Source organism: Lactuca saligna, chromosome 5 (assembly GCF_052625555.1).
Source record: "Lactuca saligna cultivar CGN05327 chromosome 5, ASM5262555v1, whole genome shotgun sequence".
NCBI lineage: Eukaryota > Viridiplantae > Streptophyta > Magnoliopsida > Asterales > Asteraceae > Lactuca > Lactuca saligna.
This window is the reverse complement of record NC_136421.1, coordinates 258538078-258550945: the sequence shown is the minus strand read 5'-3', so window position 1 is coordinate 258550945 and position 12868 is coordinate 258538078.

Below are 12868 nucleotides of genomic sequence, written 5' to 3'. Positions count from 1 at the left end.
CTTATAAACACCAATAGCAAGCAAGATGATTTAGGAGAGAGGAGAGGGGAGGAATTCGGTCAGAGTATCTCTACTTTTGATGGTGTGTCGAATTCCCTCACCCCTAGGGTCTATTTATACTTGTAGACTCCTTAAGGGTTACAACCTAAACCCTAATTGGATAATCTTCTCTTAAGGCTATCTAAATCCATTCCATAGATAAGCCTTTGGACGATTTTAGCTATCCTATATCTCATAGAATTCGTCCAAAGCATATCCCAATGGATTTATAGTCTAAAGTTTAACTATCAAACAATTGACAGTTTATACCCCTTTATTTAATTAATCTCTTTAAGTCACCAAATTAATTCCAATTAAATTATGACTTATATTAATCAAATAACCATATATTATTCCTTATAATATTTACTCTCTCTTAACAAATCATCCATCAAGTTGCTATGGTGAAGGCAACCCAAAAGGACCATGCACAACCGGATCAAATACTTGCCTAATATAGTTGCAGCCTTAGACACTATTCCAACAGATTTGACTCGAGAAATACTCCCATAGTATTTCATGTCTCGTTGCAACGACGGCTCGTTGTTTGGGTATTGGGTAAGTTTTAGGCATGCAACACACCACAGTCACTCCCAAGCACATGTTGGTCGTGTCTCGAATAAATATATTTGGCCAGGCTATATTGATCCTAGACACGACTACATAATTGCCCAGGTTTAACCGCAATGTTGTAACACCGTAAAAATTTGAACAATTTTTCACTTTTGTAACCCATAAAATATCATCTGAAATCATAAATAAAACATTGTATCAACATTGTATTAGTACAAAATCCAAGATCAAAGTATATATAAAAACTCCGATGTGCGTGTGTACGAATCATACCGGTGCCTTCCCGCGATCATCACTGGTACCTGAAACACATAACACATAACACTGTAAGCATAAATGCTTAGTGAGTTCCCCAAAATACCACTCTAACACATAATAGCCACTCGAGGTTGTAACTCTGTTGACCCTCAGGTCTATGTGTCTCAGTGGGGTCCTCCAGCCCCAACTCTCTATGGGCCCTTTGACCCTAACTCTGTGGACCCGAAAGTCCTAACTCTGTGGACCCGAAGGTCCTAACTCTGTAACTCTGAATCATACATAACACATATCACAATAAATCATAGCACATAAATAACATGCAATTACAACGGCATATAACTCTAAAATACTCTATCACATAACTATGTTACCACACTAGGTAAAGTATAGTGAGAAGACTCACCTCGGGTATCTCAGTAATCTCTAACTCGGTAACGCTGGTCTAACCTCCGCCTAATCAAAATAAATACCATAATTATTATAACTCTCAAAGGCTAGACTATGTCCTCTTATGACACTCTCATAAGGGTAAAAGACCATTTTACCCCTCTCATATCTCAAAGGCTCCACAATAGACCATACCCTAAACTCAACTCAAAAGTCAACTTTCCGGGTTACGCTGTGCGTACCAGATGTGTACGCTGGGCGTACCCAGCTGCCTCTCAGGATCGGGGGACGCTACCCAGTACGCGGCGCATGCGTACTGGGATTACGCCCGACGTACTCCCAGCTTCAGCACCTTAACTCTTTTAGGTCTTAAACAGTTAAGACCCACGTCCAACTTTTAGATCTGACCATTTCTAAGTCTCTTAAACCATAAAGTCGATGAATTTAGGGCTTTGCATGGCAGAGTAAGTCACTATCACCCAAAACATTTCATTCTCTAACCCTAGAAAGCATAGAACTCAAGCATGACCTCCTATCAACGACCAAGATGGGAACTTTATGGATCTAGACCTCAAATACCACTGAAAAGCGACAGATCTCGGACCATGGAGTACATTACGCTCATAAAGTCTCCACCTTTAGGATTTTTAACCCTAGAAATGGCACATGCAACATCAAATCAAAATGAAGAGGAAAGTTTTGAACTTTATACCTCTAAATGCAGCTCCTTTCTCTGTAGATCTCTGATCCAAACTTGCACTTCAATCTTTTAGTCTCCACAAGCTCCTTTCTTCCTTCTTCACTAACACACCAAGGGACTATTAGCTCCACGAACACACACACTCACTAAGGACGATGGAAGGCTCTCTCTTAGGGTTTTACTCACTGATATGGAGGCTGAGAAATGAGCCTTAGTATCCTTTAAATAGTGCACAACACAAAATTAGGGTTTTGCTCCTGGGTGGGGTAAGCCCGACGTAATTCTTGGTACGGCCAACGTACCTTGGCGAAAACGCGTTATTTTTAAGCGCTTGAGTACGCGCAACGTACCCCTATGGTACGCCCAACGTACTCACTTGCTAAACAAAAGTTCATCCAAGGGCTAAAATGGCCAAACACAAAGAGCAAGGATGAAAGAAGAATACCTAAATTTTGGGGTGTTACAATTCTCACCCACTCGAACCAGACTTCGCCCCCGAAGTCTCATTCCTCGAACAACTATGGATGTTGCCGCCGCATCTCCGACTCTGACTCCCAAGTCATCTCGGACCCCTTCCGATGCTGCCACTGAACCAAAACCAGAGGCACTTCCTTGTTCCTCAAAACCTTGATCTTCTGATCCCTGATCGCCACCAGTCTCTCAGCATAATTCAGGATCGCATCCACCTGAACATCCTCCAAGGGCACCACTGCCGACTCATCTGCTATACACTTTCGCAACTGCGACACGTGGAAAGTGTCATGAATTTGACCCAATTCTGCAGGTAGCTCCAAGCGATACGCTACCTTGCCCACCCCCGCGATCACTTTAAACAGACCAATATACCGGGGTCCTAGCTTGCCCCTCTTTCTGATTCGGATCACTCCTTTCCAAGGAGATACCTTCAGAAGCACCAAATCACCGACCTGGAATTTGAGCTCAGATAGTCGCCTATCAGCATAACTCTACTGGCGACTCTGAGCGGTCAACAACCTCTGCCTGACCTGCTGGATCTGCTGAGACGTCTGAAGCACTATCTTCGTACTACCCATCACACCCTGCCCCACTTCTCCCCAACAAATGGGGGTCCGACACCTCCTCCCATACAATAGCTCAAAGGGTGGCATACTAATGCTCGAATGATGGTTGTTGCAGTAGGAAAACTCCGCCAAGGGTAAGTACGTGTTCTAACTCCCGCCAAAGTCCAACACACATGCCGGAGCATATCCTCGAGCATCTGAATCGTCCGCTCACTCTGTCCGTCAGTCTGGGGGTGGTACGCGGTACTGAAATGCAGTCTAGTACCTAATTCCTCATGGAATTTATTACAGAATCTAGAGGTGAAACACACATCTCGGTCTGAGACAATCGAGATCGGTACTCCATGCCGTGCTACCACTTCCCTCACATACATCTATGCCAACCTCTCTGCAGAAGAGCTCTCGCTAATAGCGAGGAAATGAGCGCTCTTCGTCAACCGATCTACAATCACCCAAATTGCATCGACGCCCATCGTAGTCCTTGGCAATTTGGTGATAAAGTCTATGGAAATCTTTTCCCACTTCCACTCAGGATTCTCCAACAGCTGCAACTTGCCGTGCGGTCTCTGATGCTCGGCCTTAACCCTTCGACATGTTAGACACCTCTCCACGAACCATGCAACGTCCCTCTTCATACAGGGCCACCAATACTCCCTTTTCAGGTCCAAATACATCTTAGTGGCCCCAGGATGGATCGAGAACTTCGATCGATGAGCCTCTTCCATCAAAATGGTACGCATTCCACCTACATGCGGTACCCAGATCCAACCCTGAAACGTCATAAGCCCCCGACCATCGGTGATGAACTCTGATACTTGCCCGACAACCCGCTCTCTCTTCTGGTTTTCTGGCCTAACGACCTCGGTCTGAGCTCCTCGAATGGTTTCCAACACCAGAGTCATCACTGTCACGCATCGGAACACTCTCCGCCCTACGACTCAAGGCATCGGCCACAACGTTGGCTTTTCCCGGGTGGTACAGGATCTCGCAATCATAATCCTTTACCACATCCAACCATCTCCTCTGTCGTATATTCAGGTTGGGCTGATCCATCAAGTACTTCAGGCTCTTGTGATCTGTGTATATGGTACACTGGACCCCATATAAATAGTGACGCCAGATCTTGAGGGCGAACACTACTGCCCCCAACTCTAAATCATGGGTAGGATATCTCACCTCATGAGGCTTCAGCTGCCTCGATGCATACGCTGTCACATGACCCCTCGGCATAAGTACTGCTCCCAAACCTAATATCGACGCGTCACAATATTCCACAAAATCCTCCATTCCCTCCGGAAGGGCTAACACCGAGGCTTCGCATAATCTCTGGCGAAGTGTCTCGAAGGAGGCGTGCTGCTTTGGAACCCAAGCAAAAACTACAACCTTCCGAGTCAACTTAGTGAGTGGCACAACAATCTTGGATAAATCCCTGATAAATCTCCGATAATAGCCTGCCAGACCTACAAAACTCCTGATCTCCGTGGGTGACCTCGGCACCTCCCAACTCATCACTACCTCAATTTTGGCCGGGTTGACCAATATCCCTTTCTGGTTAACGAGATGTCCCAGGAACTGGACCTCTCGTAACCAGAAATCACACTTGGAGAACTTGGCATAAAGCCTCTCTGATCTCAAAACCCCTAGAATCTCCCTTAGATGCTCCTCATGCTGCCCTCTAGATCTCGAATACACCAAAATGTCATCGATGAATACAATCACCGAGCGATCCAACATCGGTCTGCACACCCTGTTCATGAGGTCCATGAACACCGCTGGTGCGTTGGTGAGCCCGAAAGGCATCACCACGAACTCGTAATGCCCGTAACGAGTCCTAAATATTGTCTTCTGAATATCCTCATCTCGCACCCTCACCTGATGATATCCAGACCTCAAGTCGATCTTGGAAAACCAAGATGCTCCCTGCAACTGATCGAAAAAATCGTCAATCCTCGGCAACGGATAAAGGTTCTTGACCGTCAATTTGTTCAACTCCCAGTAGTCAATGCACATCCGGTGTGAACCATCCTTTTTCTTGACAAAAGGGATAGGAGCTCCCCACGGTGAACTACTCGGCCGAATAAATCCCTTTCCCAGCAGCTCCTGCAGCTGCGAGGATAACTCCTGCATCTCTGGAGGCGCAAGGCGATGGGGCGCCTTGGCGATAGGCGCGACCCCCAGAACCAAATCGATACTGAATTCCACCTACCTCACAGGAGGTACGCCCAGCAACTCCTCCGAAAATACATCCGGGAGCTCACGCACTATCGGAACCTCTCCCACAGACCTCGGTCTCTCTGACTCAACCCTCGCGTCCATAACATATGCTGTGAATCCCTTACATCCTTGCTGAAGGCTCTGCCTCGCCCTGGCGGCTGAGAAAAATGCTGAACCGGAACGTGTACCCTCGCCGTACACCGTAAGAACTCCCCCACTAGGGTCTCGCATGGTCACTAGCTGTCACTCGCAGTCGATGATCGCTCCAAATCTGCTGAACCAGTCCATGCCCACGATGACACAGACATCCTCATCGCAATAGGGACCAAATCTATCGGAAACTCAACCCCAAAAATCTCGAGTACACAACCACGAATCACCTCGTTGGCATACACCGCTCTCTCATCCGCTATGGAAACTCTCAGAGGTCGACTCATCGCCTCTCTACTAATACTGATGTGTCGGCTAAAGGCCAACGATACAAAAGATCGACTCGCACCCGAGTCAAATAACACTAGAGCAGGTACAGAATTCACAAGGAAGGTACCTACGCATAACATAATATAAACGCAATCATCACATAATATAAAAGAATACATGAAAGAGTACATAACGGCCACGACATCGGGTGTTGCGCGGACCTCCTCTGCAGTCAACTGGAAGGCTCTCCCACGTGCCTTCGGTGCCTCAACCTTCGCAGGCTGAACATTCGCTGCTCTCACCGCAGTAGGGGTTGATCCCAGAAATGCTCCCTACGCTGACCCCCGTAACTGTGGACACTCTGCCTTTCGGTGTCCAGTCTGGTTTCAATGAAAACAGACTGAAAAACCCTTAGGGAAATCCTTGGCCATGTGCCCTTCCTTGCCACACTTGTAGCAAGACCCTGCTCTGCATATCCCATCGTGACTCTTGCCGCACTTGCCACAAGTACGGGCCTTTTGGTTCCTAGATCTCGAATTAGTGGGTTTGGCCCGCTTGGCTGCCGGCTGAGACTGAGCCGGCCGCCGATCCCTTCCCTGAGACTCAGCCTCCTCCCTGGCTTGGGTCTCCAGCTCTATCTCCTTCTTCCTAGCATTTGCCTGAAGCTCGGAAAATGTCCGGTATGTCGAGTTTGCCACGAACTTACGTATATCCCTCCTCAGAATGCTCAAATATCGGCTCATACGTGCCTGCTCGGAGGACACGTGCTGTGGGCAGAACATCACCCGCACATGGAACATCCTCGTAGTCACCGTAACAGACTCAGTACCCTGCTTGAGGGTCAGAAACTCCTGGGCCAAACTCTCCCTCTCCACCTGGGGAACATACTCATCTCGAAACATAGCGGTGAACCTCTCCCAGGTCACCGCAGCAAGCTCGGAAAACGTAAAATGCGTAGTCACAAACTTCCACCAGTCCTTCGCACCCATGCGAAGCTGGTTCAGCGCGAACCGGACTCTCAAATGATCTGGAGATGAGCAAGTAAAGAAACACCCCTCTATGTATGAAATCCATCTCATCACCGTGATCGGGTCCTGGGTCCCGTTGAACTCCGGTGGTTTTGTGTTGCTGAACTCTTGGAACAACAACGCATCACCACCTTGCGGCCTAGTCGCGGCTATAACTGCAGTGGCCGCAGCAACAGCAGCCTCAGAAAGAGCAGCGTATCTCTCATCAAATGTCTCCATCAGAGTGGTCTTGATAGACCCGAACATCTCTGGTATCTCTGCCCTGATGGCCGCAGCCACCTCCTCCTGGATGATCCTAGGGATCTCCTCATCACCCGAACTGCCGATCACTGGTGTGTGGCACGTCCCAACCATGGTCTCCTTCTGAAATACAACATAAGAATATTAGAGACCCTTTTCAAGTATAATCACACTCGATAACTCCACCCTACTCGTTCCTTGGTGCCCAAAGGATTCTTACTTGGACTGTGTACTAACCCGGTATCTTCAGTAGTATGGGCCCAATACTACCGTCCATACCGCATTGGCATTCATCCCAAGTCCTCCTCCTCGAGCCTTAAATCCCAAGTAGTCTACTCTCTCTATCATGTGCTACTCACTAACAAAACTCTCATAAGCACCTCGCTGCTATCTAAATCACTCTCAAGCATCTCTAGCAGCAAAACCCCTAGACTAAGGCATCATATATCAGGCCACTCTAGTCCTAATAAGAATACCTAGCCTACTCTAGCATGCATATCGTAACTCATCATATAACATACATAAGATATCTGATAATCACTTATTATGAGGGTATTTTGGGAAATAACCGTTCGGGCGCTGGCTAATCGTACACACGACTCTGCTCTGTTTGTCTCAAGACTCTTTTTACTCTTTTTCAAAAATATTATTTTTATTATTAAAAATTTCCTCAAATTCCTAGTTTGAGTTCAGATACGCCCGAAGATATATCCGAATCCCTCAAAACAAGGCTCCGATACCAACTTGTAACACCGTAAAAAATTGAACAATTTTTCACTTTTGTAACCCATACAATATCATTTGAAATCATAAATAAAACATTGTATTAACATTGTATTAGTACAAAATCCAAGATCAAAGTATATATAAAAACTCTGATGTGCGTGTGTACGAATCATGCCGGCGCCTTCCCGCGATCATCACTGGTACCTGAAACACATAACACATAACACTGTAAGCATAAATGCTTAGTGAGTTCCCCAAAATACCACTCTAACACATAATAGCCACTCGAGGCTGTAACTCTGTTGACCCTCAGGTCTATGTGTCTCAGTGGGGCCCTCCAGCCACAACTCTCTATGGGCCCTCTGGCCCTAACTCTGTGGACCCGAAAGTCCTAACTCTGTGGACCCGAAGGTCCTAACTTTGTAACTCTGAATCATACATAGCACATATCACAATAAATCATAGCACATAAATAACATGCAATTACACTGGCATATAACTCTAAAATACTCTATCACATAACTCTGTTACTATACTAGGTAAAGTATAGTGAGAAGACTCACCTCAGGTATCTCGGTAATCTCTGACTCGGTAATGCTGGTCTAACCTCCGCCTAATCGAAATAAATACCCTAATTATTATAACTCTCAAAGGCTAGACTATGTCCTCTTATGACACTCTTAGAAGGGTAAAATACCATTTTACCCCTCTCATATCTCAAAGGCTCCACAATAGACCATACCCTAAAAGCAACTCAAAAGTCAACTTTTCAGGTTACACTGTGCGTACCAGATGTGTACGCTGGGCGTACCCAGCTGCCTCTCAGGATCGGGGGATGCTACCCAGTACGCGGCGCGTGCGTACTGGGATTACGCCCGGCGTACTCCCAGCTTCAGCACCTTAACTCTTTTAGGTCTTAAACGGTTAAGACCCACGCCCAACTTTTAGATCTGACCGTTTCTAAGTCTCTTAAACCATAAAGTCGATGGACGATTTTAGCTATCCTATATCTCATAGAATTCGTCCAAAGCATATCCCAATGGATTTATAGTCTAAAGTTTAACTATCAAACAATTGACAGTTTATACCCCTTTATTTAATTAATCTCTTTAAGTCACCAAATTAATTCCAATTAAATTATGACTTATATTAATCAAATAACCATATATTATTCCTTATAATATTTACTCTGTGACATCCCCAAAATCACGGCCAGAAAAGACCGGTTTTGTTTATACTTTATTTCAAAATCAGAGTTATCTTTTAATAAATGGTTTGCGGAATTTGTCCCAAAACAATAATATGATAAAGATTTATCAAAAGCATTTCCATAGAAATGTATTCATTAAAAGACTCGGGATGTCATGTTCGTACAAATCAAAAGTATAAACAGTACAATATAAGCCTTACTACATTATTTCATATCTACAGGTCTATATCCGTAATCCCTCGTCCAAAACATCACACCTATGCTCATGCGCCACTACCTGTAATACATAAAACTGAGTGGGTCAGGCTTGGGAGCCTGGTGAGCACATAGGGTTTTCAACCCACAATAAATAAGTTTATTAATTTCATCAATCAACAATAACCCGATTACCCGTTCCCGTTATCCTCACTTTACGTCCCTAAACACCTATCATAAGGGACCTAGCCTAAGGATTATCATCGGGACGAACACTACTGCTAAGGGGATTCCTCAGCAATAAATGTCCTAATAGGCAACCATGTGGGGGATGGAGTACACCGGTGAACACATCGTTCACAACACCTACAGGTTGCGAACCTGCTAGTGTTCCACTGGACTGTCTAGAAGAGTTCGTGGTCGTCATCTATACTCCGCTAGATGACTGGATCAACAACAACAACATCGAGGCCTCTCATCATTTTATCACACATCACCTATTACATCTACCCATGTTTTACCCCAACATTTTCGTAGATATAAAATACATATACAGTTTAAATCATTGAAAACATGTATAACAACGTTCATCTAGCATAGATAGCAAGTATTCAGATAATATGCACACATAACACGTAATTTATATAAAATACTTCATATCTATGTGTAAGTTGAAGGTAACTATGCACTCACCGGAAAAGGTGGTGATTCCGAACTCAGACAGCGCTTCGCTTCTTAAAAAGAATTTTTCTTCGACGAAACCTAGTATTATTACCACTAGAGTTTAGTTTATTATTCGTCGAGACTAATTAATAGTCTAGCTATTATTATTATTATATAAGCGTCAAAAAAAATACTTATATAACCCATAATAATAGCCCAAGTATTTATTATAAGTTCCTAATAACGTTACTATAATTAAATAAAAGTTATATTAAAAATAGCGTAGGCGTAGCTCACTTACAGCGGGTTTTATAGAAAACCGGGCTTTGCTTGGAGCAGCGTTCCCGAGCCGAAAAGCTATTCTTCTCGGAGCCTTCAAGCACTCCGGGGCTTCCGCCTCGTGCTAGGGAGGTTCCCTAGGCTTTTCGGGGGATTTCGGGGCTAGAGAGAGGTTCTAGAGAGAGAGAGAGTAAAGAGAAGAAAGAATGGGAAAGGTGTGAAGAAAATGAGGGTGGGAGAGGTGGTATTTATAGGGTGAAATGTGGCTGAACTTGGTGCCACATGTCACCATCTGGTGGCAAGCCTTGGGGAGAAAGCAATGGCCAAGATTGTGCCACATCACCCATTTTCGCACAGCACACTTCCGACTTCTAAAATCCGTAACTTTCACATACGACCTCCGTTTTTGACGTTCTTTATATCCACGCGTAGGTAATAATAAGATCTACAACTTTCATTTTGACACCGTCAGCTAATTCTCGACCGATCTTAAATTTAACAGTACAAGGAGATTATACTGTTAAACGTCTGCGTAAAATTAATAACTTCTACATACGGACTCTGTTTTTGTCTGTCTTTTTACCGTTGATTTCCTATTAATGAGATCTTCAACTCTCATTTATGTTTCGTAAGCCAAAAACCGCTCGAACTAAAATTCGAGTTTCAGACCGTGCACTGCTAAGCCGAATCTTAGAAAAATCATAACTTCTTCATACGAAGTCAGATTTGGGCGTTCTTTTTATCGATGTTCTTAGTTTAACATATTCTACGACTTTTGTTTAGATTGCTAAGGCTAAAAAGTCTTCTATCGTAAATTCACTATTTACGTCTCCCGGTGTCGTGCCGGTTTTGTCGTAAAACTTCGGCGGGCCATAACTTCTTCTTTATAGCTCGGATTTCGGCATTCTTTATATGCACGGAAACCTTGGGACATATTCTACAACTTTATGTAGAGATATTGGGATTATCTCACACTTTAATTTTGACGCTCATTTTTATTCTTTATTAATTATACATTTATAATTAAATAATAAACACATAAACACACATAATTCACATAATACTCAAATATTTCATATTTATTACTTCAAAAAGAGTTACAATAGTTGACCTAGACTATTATATTGACAAAAATGCTTAGCCCTGAAAACCCGGGCGTTACATACTCTCTCTTAACAAATCATCCATCAAGTTGCTATGGTGAAGGCAACCCAAAAGGACCATGCACAACCGGATCAAATACTTGCCTAATATAGTTGCAGCCTTAGACACTATTCCAACAGATTTGACTCGAGAAATACTCCCATAGTATTTCATGTCTCGTTGCAACGACGGCTCGTTGTTTGGGTATTGGGTAAGTTTTAGGCATGCAACACACCACAGTCACTCCCAAGCACATGTTGGTCGTGTCTCGAATAAATATATTTGGCCAGGCTATATTGATCCTAGACACGACTACATAATTGCCCAGGTTTAACCGCAATGTTGTAACACCGTAAAAATTTGAACAATTTTTCACTTTTGTAACCCATAAAATATCATCTGAAATCATAAATAAAACATTGTATCAACATTGTATTAGTACAAAATCCAAGATCAAAGTATATATAAAAACTCCGATGTGCGTGTGTACGAATCATACCGGTGCCTTCCCGCGATCATCACTGGTACCTGAAACACATAACACATAACACTGTAAGCATAAATGCTTAGTGAGTTCCCCAAAATACCACTCTAACACATAATAGCCACTCGAGGTTGTAACTCTGTTGACCCTCAGGTCTATGTGTCTCAGTGGGGTCCTCCAGCCCCAACTCTCTATGGGCCCTTTGACCCTAACTCTGTGGACCCGAAAGTCCTAACTCTGTGGACCCGAAGGTCCTAACTCTGTAACTCTGAATCATACATAACACATATCACAATAAATCATAGCACATAAATAACATGCAATTACAACGGCATATAACTCTAAAATACTCTATCACATAACTATGTTACCACACTAGGTAAAGTATAGTGAGAAGACTCACCTCGGGTATCTCAGTAATCTCTAACTCGGTAACGCTGGTCTAACCTCCGCCTAATCAAAATAAATACCATAATTATTATAACTCTCAAAGGCTAGACTATGTCCTCTTATGACACTCTCATAAGGGTAAAAGACCATTTTACCCCTCTCATATCTCAAAGGCTCCACAATAGACCATACCCTAAACTCAACTCAAAAGTCAACTTTTCGGGTTACGCTGTGCGTACCAGATGTGTACGCTGGGCGTACCCAGCTGCCTCTCAGGATCGCGGGACGCTACCCAGTACGCGGCGCATGCGTACTGGGATTACGCCCGACGTACTCCCAGCTTCAGCACCTTAACTCTTTTAGGTCTTAAACAGTTAAGACCTACGTCCAACTTTTAGATCTGACCATTTCTAAGTCTCTTAAACCATAAAGTCGATGAATTTAGGCCTTTGCATGGCAGAGTAAGTCACTATCACCCAAAACATTTCATTCTCTAACCCTAGAAAGCATAGAACTCAAGCATGACCTCCTATCAACGACCAAGATGGGAACTTTATGGATCTAGACCTCAAATACCACTGAAAAGGGACAGATCTCGGACCATGGAGTACATTACGCTCATAAAGTCTCCACCTTTAGGATTTTTAACCCTAGAAATGGCACATGCAACATCAAATCAAAATGAAGAGGAAAGTTTTAAACTTTATACCTCTAAATGCAGCTCCTTTCTCTGTAGATCTCAGATCCAAACTTGCACTTCAATCTTTTAGTCTCCACAAGCTCCTTTCTTCCTTCTTCACTAACACACCAAGGGACTATTAGCTCCACGAACACACACACTCACTAAGGACGATGGAAGGCTCTCTCTTAGGGTTTTAC